Source organism: Dermochelys coriacea, chromosome 3 (assembly GCF_009764565.3).
Source record: "Dermochelys coriacea isolate rDerCor1 chromosome 3, rDerCor1.pri.v4, whole genome shotgun sequence".
NCBI classification, from domain to species: domain Eukaryota; kingdom Metazoa; phylum Chordata; order Testudines; family Dermochelyidae; genus Dermochelys; species Dermochelys coriacea.
This window is the reverse complement of record NC_050070.1, coordinates 89,036,962-89,047,430: the sequence shown is the minus strand read 5'-3', so window position 1 is coordinate 89,047,430 and position 10,469 is coordinate 89,036,962. Positions and strand designations below refer to the sequence as shown.

The 10,469-nt window shown below is 44.0% G+C and overlaps 2 long non-coding RNA genes across 2 annotated transcripts; one reads left to right on the top strand and one right to left on the bottom strand.

Annotated features, from left to right (window-relative positions):
- Positions 1 to 1,200: 1,200 nt before the first annotated feature.
- On the bottom strand, positions 1,201 to 1,794 carry LOC122459321. Its single transcript, XR_006279922.1, has 2 exons — positions 1,762 to 1,794; positions 1,201 to 1,386 (listed from the first exon to the last, which is right to left on the bottom strand). It is a non-coding gene; the product is annotated as an uncharacterized LOC122459321 (long non-coding RNA).
- A 5,475-nt stretch (positions 1,795 to 7,269) lies between these two features.
- Positions 7,270 to 10,008, top strand: LOC122455427. Its single transcript, XR_006279921.1, has 3 exons — positions 7,270 to 7,590; positions 7,744 to 7,851; positions 9,869 to 10,008. It is a non-coding gene; the product is annotated as an uncharacterized LOC122455427 (long non-coding RNA).
- The last annotated feature ends 461 nt before the right edge of the window (positions 10,009 to 10,469 follow it).

The window sequence follows — 10,469 nt, the reverse complement described above, 5'->3', positions numbered from 1 at the left end:
AAGAAAGTAACTCATTTTTGTGTGTATGTTCACCTGCTTAAACCTTGTAAATAACTCATTTCCTTTTCCTAGTTAATACATCTTTAGATAGTTTATTATAGGATTGGCTACAAGTGTTGTCTTTGGCATGAGATCTAAGGTGCAATTGACCTGGGGTAAGTGACCGGTCCTTTGGGATTGGGAGTAACCTGAATATTGTTGTGATTTTTGGTGTTAGGGACAATCTATCACAAAAGCAAGCTTACTTGGGTAGCAAGATAGACTGGAGTAAACAAAGGGACTGTTCGTGACTCCATGTTAAGGCAGTTACAGTTCTCAAGGAGTTCACACTTGATACTTGGTTGGTGAAATCTTAGTATAGAACTCATAACCAGTTTGGGATTTGTGCCCTGCTTTGTGACAGTCTGCCCTGAAGATGGCACTCATGCTCTTGAGCCAGTGCAGGACAGCTTGACAGTATTATGATACAGTCTTTATTTAAATGATATCATGCCCACCTTGTACATCCCCTTTTGTGTTCTCCAGAAGTTGCCTTGCCTCCTGCTTCTCTTGCTTTCTTTGAGCAGGCCCTGCGAGATGATGCTCCCCACCCAATCCTCACCCCGGCCCTCCACAACTCTTCATCAGGCCCTGCCCCATGAGCCTCCCTGACCACCCACAACATGCCACCCTAGCCAGCTGCATGACATCCAGCCAGTCAGCCTCTGAACTGCATGCTGAGAACATGTGTATGCATTGGTGCTTCATACCATCTATATCCTCATCCTTGTGACCTGCCCCAACACCAAGTGGTGGGATCTGTGATGGGCTGGATCACAGAAACCCCTTTGGAGCTGCCACCTGATGTGCCAAGACTGCTTCTGCCCCTGCTTTCTTGCTCTGACAGCTTGGGACATCAGTGGTTTGAGCCAGACCCTGCCTGGTTTGAGCCAGACCCGCTAGCCTGCTGCAAACCCAGAACCAGGTCTGAGCCACATCCCCTAACAGCTGTAGGCTTATCTGAAAGCAGCGTAAGAAGTGTTCCTATCTCCAACACTCAGATACCCAACTCCCAATGGCGTCCAAACCCCAGATAAATCTGTTTTACCCTGAAGAAAGCTTATGCAGGGTAAACTCATACATTGCTCACCCTCTGTAACACTGATAAAGAGATATGCACAGCTGTTTGCCCCCGCCGCAAGTATTAATACATACTCTGTGTTAATTAATAAGTAAAAAGTGATTTTATTAAATACAAAAAGCAGGATTTAAGTGGATCCAAGTAGTAACAGGCAGAACAAAGTGAAGTATCAAGCAAAATAAAATAGAACACGCAAGTCTATGTCTAATATGTAAGAAAACTGAATACAGATAAATTCTCACCCTCAGAGACCTTTCAATAAGCTGCTATCACAGACTTGTTATTTCTCATGTTATTTCTCCCCCCCACCCCACCCCCCACTGTTCCTCAGATGTTCTTGTTAACTGCTGAAAATAGCCTACCTTGCTTGTCACCATGAAAGGTTTTCCTCCCTCCCCCACCCCCCCGCTGCTGGTGATGGCTCATCACTCTCCTTACAGTGTGTATGATAAAACCCATTGTTTCATGTTCTCTGTGTGTGTATATAAATCTCCCCTCTGTATTTTCCACCAAATGCATCCGATGAAGTGAGCTGTAGCTCACAAAAGCTTATGCTCAAATAAATTTGTTAGTCTCTAAGGTGCCACAAGTACTCCTTTTCTTTTTGCGAATACAGACTAACAAGGCTGCTACTCTGAAACCTATCACAGACTGGATGCCTTCCTAGTCTGGGCACAATCCTTTCCCCTAATACAACCCTTTTCCAGCTCAGGTAGTAGCTAGGGGATTTCTCATGACTGCCACCTTCTTTGTTCTGTTCCACCCCCTTATATAGCTTTGGCACAAAGCAGGAATCTTTTGTATCTGTGGGTCCCCCCTCTAAATGGAAAAGCACCATGTTTAAGATGGATTTCAGTACCAGGTGACATGGTTACATTTCCTGTGAGACTCCAATCCTTCATTCCTCCCAGACTGACTCACAGGAAGGCCTGCCTGCAAACAGAGCCATCAAGATTCCAAACCACCATTAATGGCCCACACTTTGCATAATTACAATAGGCCCTCAGAGTTATATTTCATATTTCTAGTTTCAGATACAAGAGTGATACATTTATACAAATAGGATGACCACACTCAGTAGATTATAAGCTTTGTAATGATACCTTACAAGAGACCTTTTGCATGAAGCATATTCCAGTTACATTATACGCATACTCATTAGCATATTTTCATAAAATCATATAGAGTGCAACGTCACAGGATCTGTCACCATCTGCGGAGGAGGAGGAACCCTGGTGGGCCAGTCCGTACTCTACACCGGTTCCCCACGGGGGATTTTAGTTGGTGGCTCCTCCATGGAGCTGTGAGCACAGGCACGTACCTGGCGCAGTCCATGAACTCCTCCAACACCTGTCCCTTTTGCAGTGATGAGACCTTGGTGCTCCTTTTCTGGCTCCTCCAGAACCTCTTACTGAGATTCTGGCTGCACTTCTTCCCCATCCCCTAATTCTTGCACTCCCAATCCATGGCCACACAAAGTCATAGAAGCCCCTTGTCAACCTCCTCCTGGTGCTGGCCAAGATGGCCATCCATCATATCAGGAGGAGGAAGCTAGATGGGGATATCTCTGCAACTGTAGGGCCTATTTCTAGTCCCTCATCTGATCATCCCTTCTGGGCAGTGTCCAGAGTCGTCAGTAGCTACAGGTGTGGTGCTCCGCTCTTGTTCATAATGATAACAGTTGGCTGTATGTGTGTTTCCTCTGTGTGCTGCCCCAGCTCTGCGCAGAGAGCTAACACAGCAGACCCCGAGAGAACCCCCCAGAACCACAGACTCTAGTAAGGTATGAAGGAACCCAAGCCAGGTTTATTGTCAAATGAAGCACAGTAATAGTTCCCTATAGACTCTACAGGGCATACTACGAATTTGTGCTCCCTGGCAATGGACACAGCTCAGTCAGTGGCGGGACACTCCACTGCCCCTGAGGCTGGACAAAGATATGCGCTCCGCTACCTACTTTTATACCATTGCAGGACAGATACTCATCATAGTTCAAACGAATCTATCCATCATGTTATCCTTTTGACCCTGTCTTTAAGATGCACCTGCCTGTTCCTTGTTATGTCTATGGTGTGTCTTGCCGCCGTCTTGGTACAAGTTCCTCTCATTAGCACTTATTTGTGTGTGTGCATGTGCTTCTAACAACCTTTTCTTGCCAACTTCTGTGAATGGGACTTGCTTCTGGCTCACAGCCCAGCTTTGCTTATCACTTCCTGGAAGTATTTTGGTTCAGGCTTCAGGACTCAGACTGGGCCTCTGATACAAGAAATTATGTTTCAGGACCTCTTCTTACTACATCCAGTGCCTCCTTAGACACCTTTGAGGAGAAATGGGTGCTGCTGGGGCTTCTCTGCTCAATGTGCCCCTCTGCCTTACTTATTTTTAACCTTTGATCTCATTCCCATACCAGGTTTTCCCTTTCATTGTACCGCATACTCAATTGAGGATCCCTGTGCTTAGTGGTTCCTCCCCCAAAGTTGAAGGGATGGATGTTTAGTTTTGGGTTAGCCTAGACCCTCCTGCCCCAGCCCTGCCAATAGTACATACCTTCCAAATTGTGTAACAAATGATACAGGGATCCTACAGAAAACAGTTTCCTTTATTACACAATCCTGATTTATCCCCAGAGCACCATCCATCCTGCGCATTGAATGACATAGGAAAAAATAATATGTGATCATGTAATTAAAGACTTTATCATAATGCAGATGCACAGACAACCTGAATTCTGGCATTTCCTAACTTTTGAGTGCTTGACTTTGCAACCTTAATAATGTTCTTTCAATGTTGTACATTTTATGTGTAATTTTCTCGGTTTTTAATAAAGAAGACTGGAAAAAACAGAAGTTCCATCATTTGGCATCACACCCACATGGGTCATCTGCAGAGTTGACATCATTAAATCCACAGCACATACCCCTGCCACTTGAGCTAACAGAGTAATTTACAGAAGTTGCAGTTGTCACATTCTGTGTGGATCAGTAGTTGAGGAAAATGAGACCCACACTTTGACAACTGGTTTCACAGATATTTACTGGCAGGAGAGGAATGGTTGCATAGGTTAAATTCCAGGTTCTGGAAGAGAATTTGCTCTGTGAGCATAGACTCTTTTGTTCCAGTTCCCCATAATCATGACCTCTTCTGTCCCATCTTCTCCAGCCTGTTTCTGTCCCAGTTCTGTCTTTTCCCATCCAGGGCTCAGCCCAGTCCTGGCCCCTCTATCAGCTTTGCATCTCAGTCCCATTCTCCTCACCTAGCCAGTCCCAGTCTCCACCCCTTAGCTGCCTCTTCCTAGTCCACATCTCTTTGCCCAGCCTCTCCTAGGCTCCGCCTTAAGGCTTCTCATCTGAGTTCTAGTCTTCCCTCAACCTTGGCTTCCAAGCCAGGTCAACCTCCTCCAGCTCCTCATCTCAGTCTCTGCCTTTGTATCTTGACCACCCTGCCCTCCCAATCCCACTCTCCCTCTCAGTCTCCTTGCCCGGTCATTCTCAGTCCATTCCCTCAATTCCTCATCCAGTCTCAGTATCCTCTCCCCCCGCCCCAACTCCCAGTTCCCGTCTCTTTGCCTGGACCATCCTACCACCACAGCTCCTGGTCCCTATGTCTCTCTCCCTGATCCTTCACCACTTCCTTGTCTCAGGTTTTCTCTCCACACGCACCCAGGTCTTGGTCTTGTCCCCACTGCATTCAAGTCAGGCAGCTGCCTGGATGACAGCTGGTGAAGCACTAAAAGCATAGGAAAGACAGGCTCCATGTTCTCAGTTCCCATGCTCCACAGAGGCAAGCAGCAACCTGGAGTAACAATTGCAAAGACAAACTTGCTCAAAGCCCCTGCAGCCCCAGACTGGAGCATATTCAGGATTGGTGGAATCTCTGGAGAATTCTACAAAACTCTAACCAGTCTCTGAGCATGTGAGAACTGAGATTTTTCAAAGGCTTATATTGGGTGAATTTTCATGAGGATTGCAAAAGGCCCTTCCCTGATGCAAAGGCCACCACCCTGCCAAATTCAAATCTGTGCCTCAATGCATGGAGTTCCTAGAGCTTAAATAAAAAAAAAATGTAACTTGAGCAAAGCAATGTATTTCTACGTAATCTTGTTCTGAGAAGCAGCTGAATCATTTTTGCTCAGCTTTCCAAAAATATTCAGCCTGAGGCAGACACCTGGCATGGAAAATTTCAGTCCAAACATCTTATGTGTAGCAAATATAAACAACTGACAATAGGGTCTTATCATGGGAAGTGTCAGGCAGTCTTCAATATAGATGGTGCTATCTGTGTCATTCATAAGGAAGTGAAATGCATTGAAATTTTACATACATCTTTTTAGATACACACACACAATCTATTTTTCTATATTTATTTGAGGAAAGGACTAGCGTTTGTAGGCTTCATACAATAGTTTGATATTTAGTAAAGAATTTAGAAAATCATAAATACATGTAAAGTGCAAGTGGATCTATGTTTAATGGCCAAATTCTGCCATTGGGTGCACACAGACACGGGATCCCATTAAAGTCAGCATAAACTCTCTGCACATCTGATTTTTCTCCAAGTTGAAGCCATTTATGGACACCTGAGGACAGAATTTAGTCCAAAGCCTAATACCTTTGAAAGTTCAACCCCCCCAATATGAAACTCTCTCTTTAACATGCTAGTCACATTTCACCATGATTTTAAATTAACTAGTCCTCCACCTATTATAGTGTAGCATAGCTGTTTTCCAATTTTTTTAAAAAGAGTTTTCAGAACTCTCAGGTGTTGTAGATTAACCTGGAAAGCACAGTCTCAAAAGGATAAAGAAATACATGCTGTAAAATGTATGAATGTAAGATTCCCTTTTTGCTTTATTGTATGTTTAGGATTTGAATTGATTTTTTTCTAGTACCCAAACAAAAAATAAGGGAGAAGCCAGAAAAGTCGATAATATATACACAGTTCAAAAAATAAAATATTTACCAATTTCACTGAAGCATGTTGTTAGCAGATTATGACGGCAAGCTCTAACCAAACAGAAGTATACTAGCTAGGTTAATTATGAATAATAGCTATTTTTGTAGAATAGCTTAAAGCATTCCATAGGATCGTAAAGCACCTTGCTAAAGAAATAGAAATAAATATTGATTTTTGTGAAGTTCTTTAGGGACACCTAAAACTTTCATTAATAGAGATAGCATACAATAGACTATATCAGGATTCGGTACATGGAAGCATTTTGGATTAAACAGAATTTCACAAAATTGAAGTTTGTAATATTGGTGTATAAAAACCCACCTCTGTGATGGAGCTGCTGTTTAACAGAGTACAGCAATACTGTACAGCAGTCACCAAAACTGTTAAGAAAAATACAATGTCAAACTGAAAATTCAGGAAGTCTTTATAGTAGGCCATGTAATTACCCACACTGCATTTTTTTGCCAACACACAGGAGCTCTCTCTTCTACTTGGGCAAAAAGTGGCTTAAATCTTTAAAGATCATAGTTCAGATACACCCAGAATTATAAAGGTACATAGGCACCTAAATCTGGGGTTTAGATGCCTAAATCCCAGTTTTAGGCTCCACTAGGATCCACAGAACTCCTGGCAAACTCTGTAGGTGCCTAACACTCAGAGTAAAAGCTCCCTTTGTTTTTGCCTATGGGCCTCACTCTAGGCCTCCAGACACCTATCTGCCAGCGTGATCCACAAATGGGGGGGAAGAGAGGCATTTGTCCACTATCTTGCCTACAAGGCCCAATCCAGTTGGCATGCTCAAAGGTGTCAATGAGCTCACATTCAAAATCCAGCATGCATAGGAGGTGAGGCACACCTTATAGCATGTAAGACCACTGATTAGATCACTCACTGGGTTGTGAACCCAGGTTCAATTCCCCCTCCACCTGATGGGAATTTGAACAGGGTTCTCCCATCTCTCAGGAGCATGCACTAGCAACTAAGCCATGGTTTAGATGGGGAAGTCCCTCAATCTCTCCTACTGAAGTGACTCTACTTTGGATTAAATACTTAAAGTCATTGGACCAGAAAGAAAGAATGTGTGAGTGAGAATGATTCTGTACCTTTGTGGTTTTGGCACCCATCAGGAAATTGGGAGACCCAGGGTCCAATTTCCATGCTACAATTGCTATTTAATTATTTATCCACAGCTTCAACAGGAGAAGGAATGCTATATCAGAAAATCTCATAGTGCTATGGTTAACATGGTCTCCAGAGAGGGAGATGTCTATTTAAATCCTCAAGCAAAGGACATGTCACAGGGTGGCTGGTACCTGTGGATACACAAACCCATCACCCCTGGACCACAGCAGGTGAGTCCAATCAAGCCAATTAAGTAGGATGGGCTACACCTGGGCCTAATAAGGGCTGTGAGTTGGCAGCTAGAGGAGGAACTGATTGAGATAGGCTGTGTTCTAGGGAGGGAAAGTCCTATGGGAGTGGAGTTAACTTCTGCAGTGGATTACCTGGAGTAAGGGGTAAGGTGCTCAAGGAGACAACCCTAAGGCTGCTCCCCTAGAGAAGGGGCAGAACTGGAAGCCTGCCAGAGGCTCCTGAGAGGAATAGAGCTAGAGCCTGACAGTAAGGACTGTGTTAAGACTGTTTTTTTTTGTTTACTTCTTTTTATAAAGAAAATCTTTTTCCTGGAAAGAAACTGGGTGTGCTGTGCATACTTTGGAGCTGGTGAGAAGTCTGGCATAGTGCAGATGGGAATTGAACCTGGGCCTCCCACATTCTAGGTGAGTTCTCTAACTCTTGGGCTAAAAGTTACATGTATGGCACCACTTCTCCTCTGGCTAATCTGTGTGTGGTGCAAGCCAAAAACTGATGTAAGCATCCTAGCACCTAGTTCCAGGAAAGGCTTCTTGGTTGTGGATTGCTAAGCAGAGCTAGGCTCCTCCCTGTAGCTGGCACTTATGTGCCTAACTCTATGAGAGGGATAGAGCTTAGGCCTCATCCCTTTTGTCAGCAGCTCCCATTGACTGACTAGCTCAGATGGGGAGGCATGCTGGCTTTTGTGGATTACATTCTTAGGAATCTCTCTCTTTCCATCCTTTGTACAGGAAGCTTAGGTGCCTAACTCACGCTTTGTAGATCATGTTGTGTCTGTGATTTTCTAGGTGTCTAAAAAGTTAAGTGTTACAATAGTCAGTGTCTCAATGCCTAAGTCCCTTTGTGGTTCTGGGCCATAATGATTGCAATTTCACCCTAGATGCTGTTATTCAGATGCCTTTTCACCATCATGGGGCATTTGTTCCTAACTGTTTCAGAGGCAACAGTAGTAACTGTCACCCGCACCATTTCCTGACTCTCCTATCAAGTATGGCTCAACCTTTTTTAGCCTGAAAGAACCAATGTGTTCATAAGCCAAGATAGCTTTGTTGCAGACATTATCAAACTATGTGGTTTTAAATATAGTTCCTTTTTAAACAAACAAATGCTATAGGCATGTAGTATTTGTGCGTGTGTGGTGCAAGATTTTGAGGTGAAATGGTTAGAAATAAGTAACCAATACAAATCTGCATAAACGGGATGTTCCAATTTGAAGCCATTCAGAGGAAAACTTAAACTAAAGTGGGGATTTTAATTAGAAACACAACAATTCCACATTTTATTTTCTTAAAACAACCTGAGGCTACCAAATACCAGCTGTTTTTTTTGTTTTGTTTTTGTTTTACCAGATGGCAGATAAAGAATCTAAATAGCCAGTGACATCACAATCTTGCATTACCAAGTAACAACAGTGATGCCATACTGAACACATGTACTTCTGTAATGCCAACAGACCCTGGTCACTGGTGGGCAGGATCAAACTGGGGACATCTGGAGCTTAGTGCATAAGCCTCTAGAGCATAAGCTAAAAGCCAACTTGCTGTTAGCTAACGCGGAAGAGCAGACTCATTTAACTCTAAGTGGTCTCGGTGCCACTAGATGGGACAGAATACCACACCCCGGAGGTGTGTGGGTTACATTTCCACCAGTAAACAAGGATGCCAGAGTTCAGGAGGAAAGTCAGCTGACTTGAAGCCTCTTCAAGTGCAGAAATACTTATGACTTATTGAGGCTTTTAATGCTAAAGAAAGCCACCAAGTGAAATTTGCTAGTCTCTGTTTGAAAATGACCCAATAACAAAAACTGATCTCTGGCTGTTGAACTCACATACCTACAACTGTGATCTTTCCTGTGCCTTCCTTAATCCAAGCTTTTCTCCAACCCTGATTCTGCTTTGTTCCCAATCTTGCTCCTGTCCTGCTCAGTCCACTCCTTCCCTGCTTGGTTCCTGATGCTAGCTCTGACTTTAAAGACTGTTCCAGTACTATGACTCCAGCTCTAGCCACTAGGCAAGACTGCACATGTGCAGTCAGTGAAAGTAGCCTAAGGATGACTCTTTACTCTTTGCATTTTGGCCCATTGGAACACATTTACAAACTGGGACATTAACCAGCTAAAAAGGGGATTCAGCTTGTCAGTTGGGGCTGTTAAATGGGAGACAGGAAGGGAGAGGTAGAAGGCTGGAGGGAAGGGCAAAGAAGCTCAGGATATAAGACTAGTAAGACTCTCTCCTTCATCACTCTGTGCTGAGGAGGTACATTACAGCTTGGAAAAGCCTTAGGGTGATGGGGCATGAAGCCTGCATAAGAGACTGTAAGTTGAGGTGAATTTACATATGTGTGTGAGGACTGCTTGCAAAGAGAAATCCAAGGTGAGAGCCTACCCTGTGACACGTAGAGTCTCAGCTTGGATTTCCCACCCCAGTGTAGGCAAATGACCAGAGAGGGGAGCCACTGAGATGATGCAGCAGACTGAACAGTATGGAAGAACTCTTGCACTGGGTGGCTGAGCAGCAAAAGGAGTTACAGAAAGCCTTCCAGAAGATTTGACAGACACAGCACAAACACAGCCAATCCTTTTTATCCAGGCAAAAAGAACAACAATGCCTACAGCAATTTATTGCAGGCCAGGTGAAGGTGCAGCAACTGCTCTTGAGACTCATCATCTTCCCTCAATAAGGAGTCATAACTGGGTGGTGCTGGGCAAAAAAAGGCCTAACAGATGACCCTGATGCTCTTTTGTTGATTGTTTGAGGGGGTGGCTTTCAGGAGCCCAGTGTAAAAAGAGGGTTTGGGCCCTCTGATTTTTCCCCCTTTGTCTCAGGAGAAGCTTAAGCTGCTTGTATGGCACTGAGCGATAAACAAGCCATGGATTATGATACCATAGAGACAGCCATTTTAGATCAGATGTGTCTGTCACAGAACAATAGGCAAAAATTTCAAGCAGCAAGGTGGTTGGAGGGACGTGACTTAGGATCTTTGCACAAAAGTTATCACACTGAGACACTAGGTGTCTGAGGTCAGAT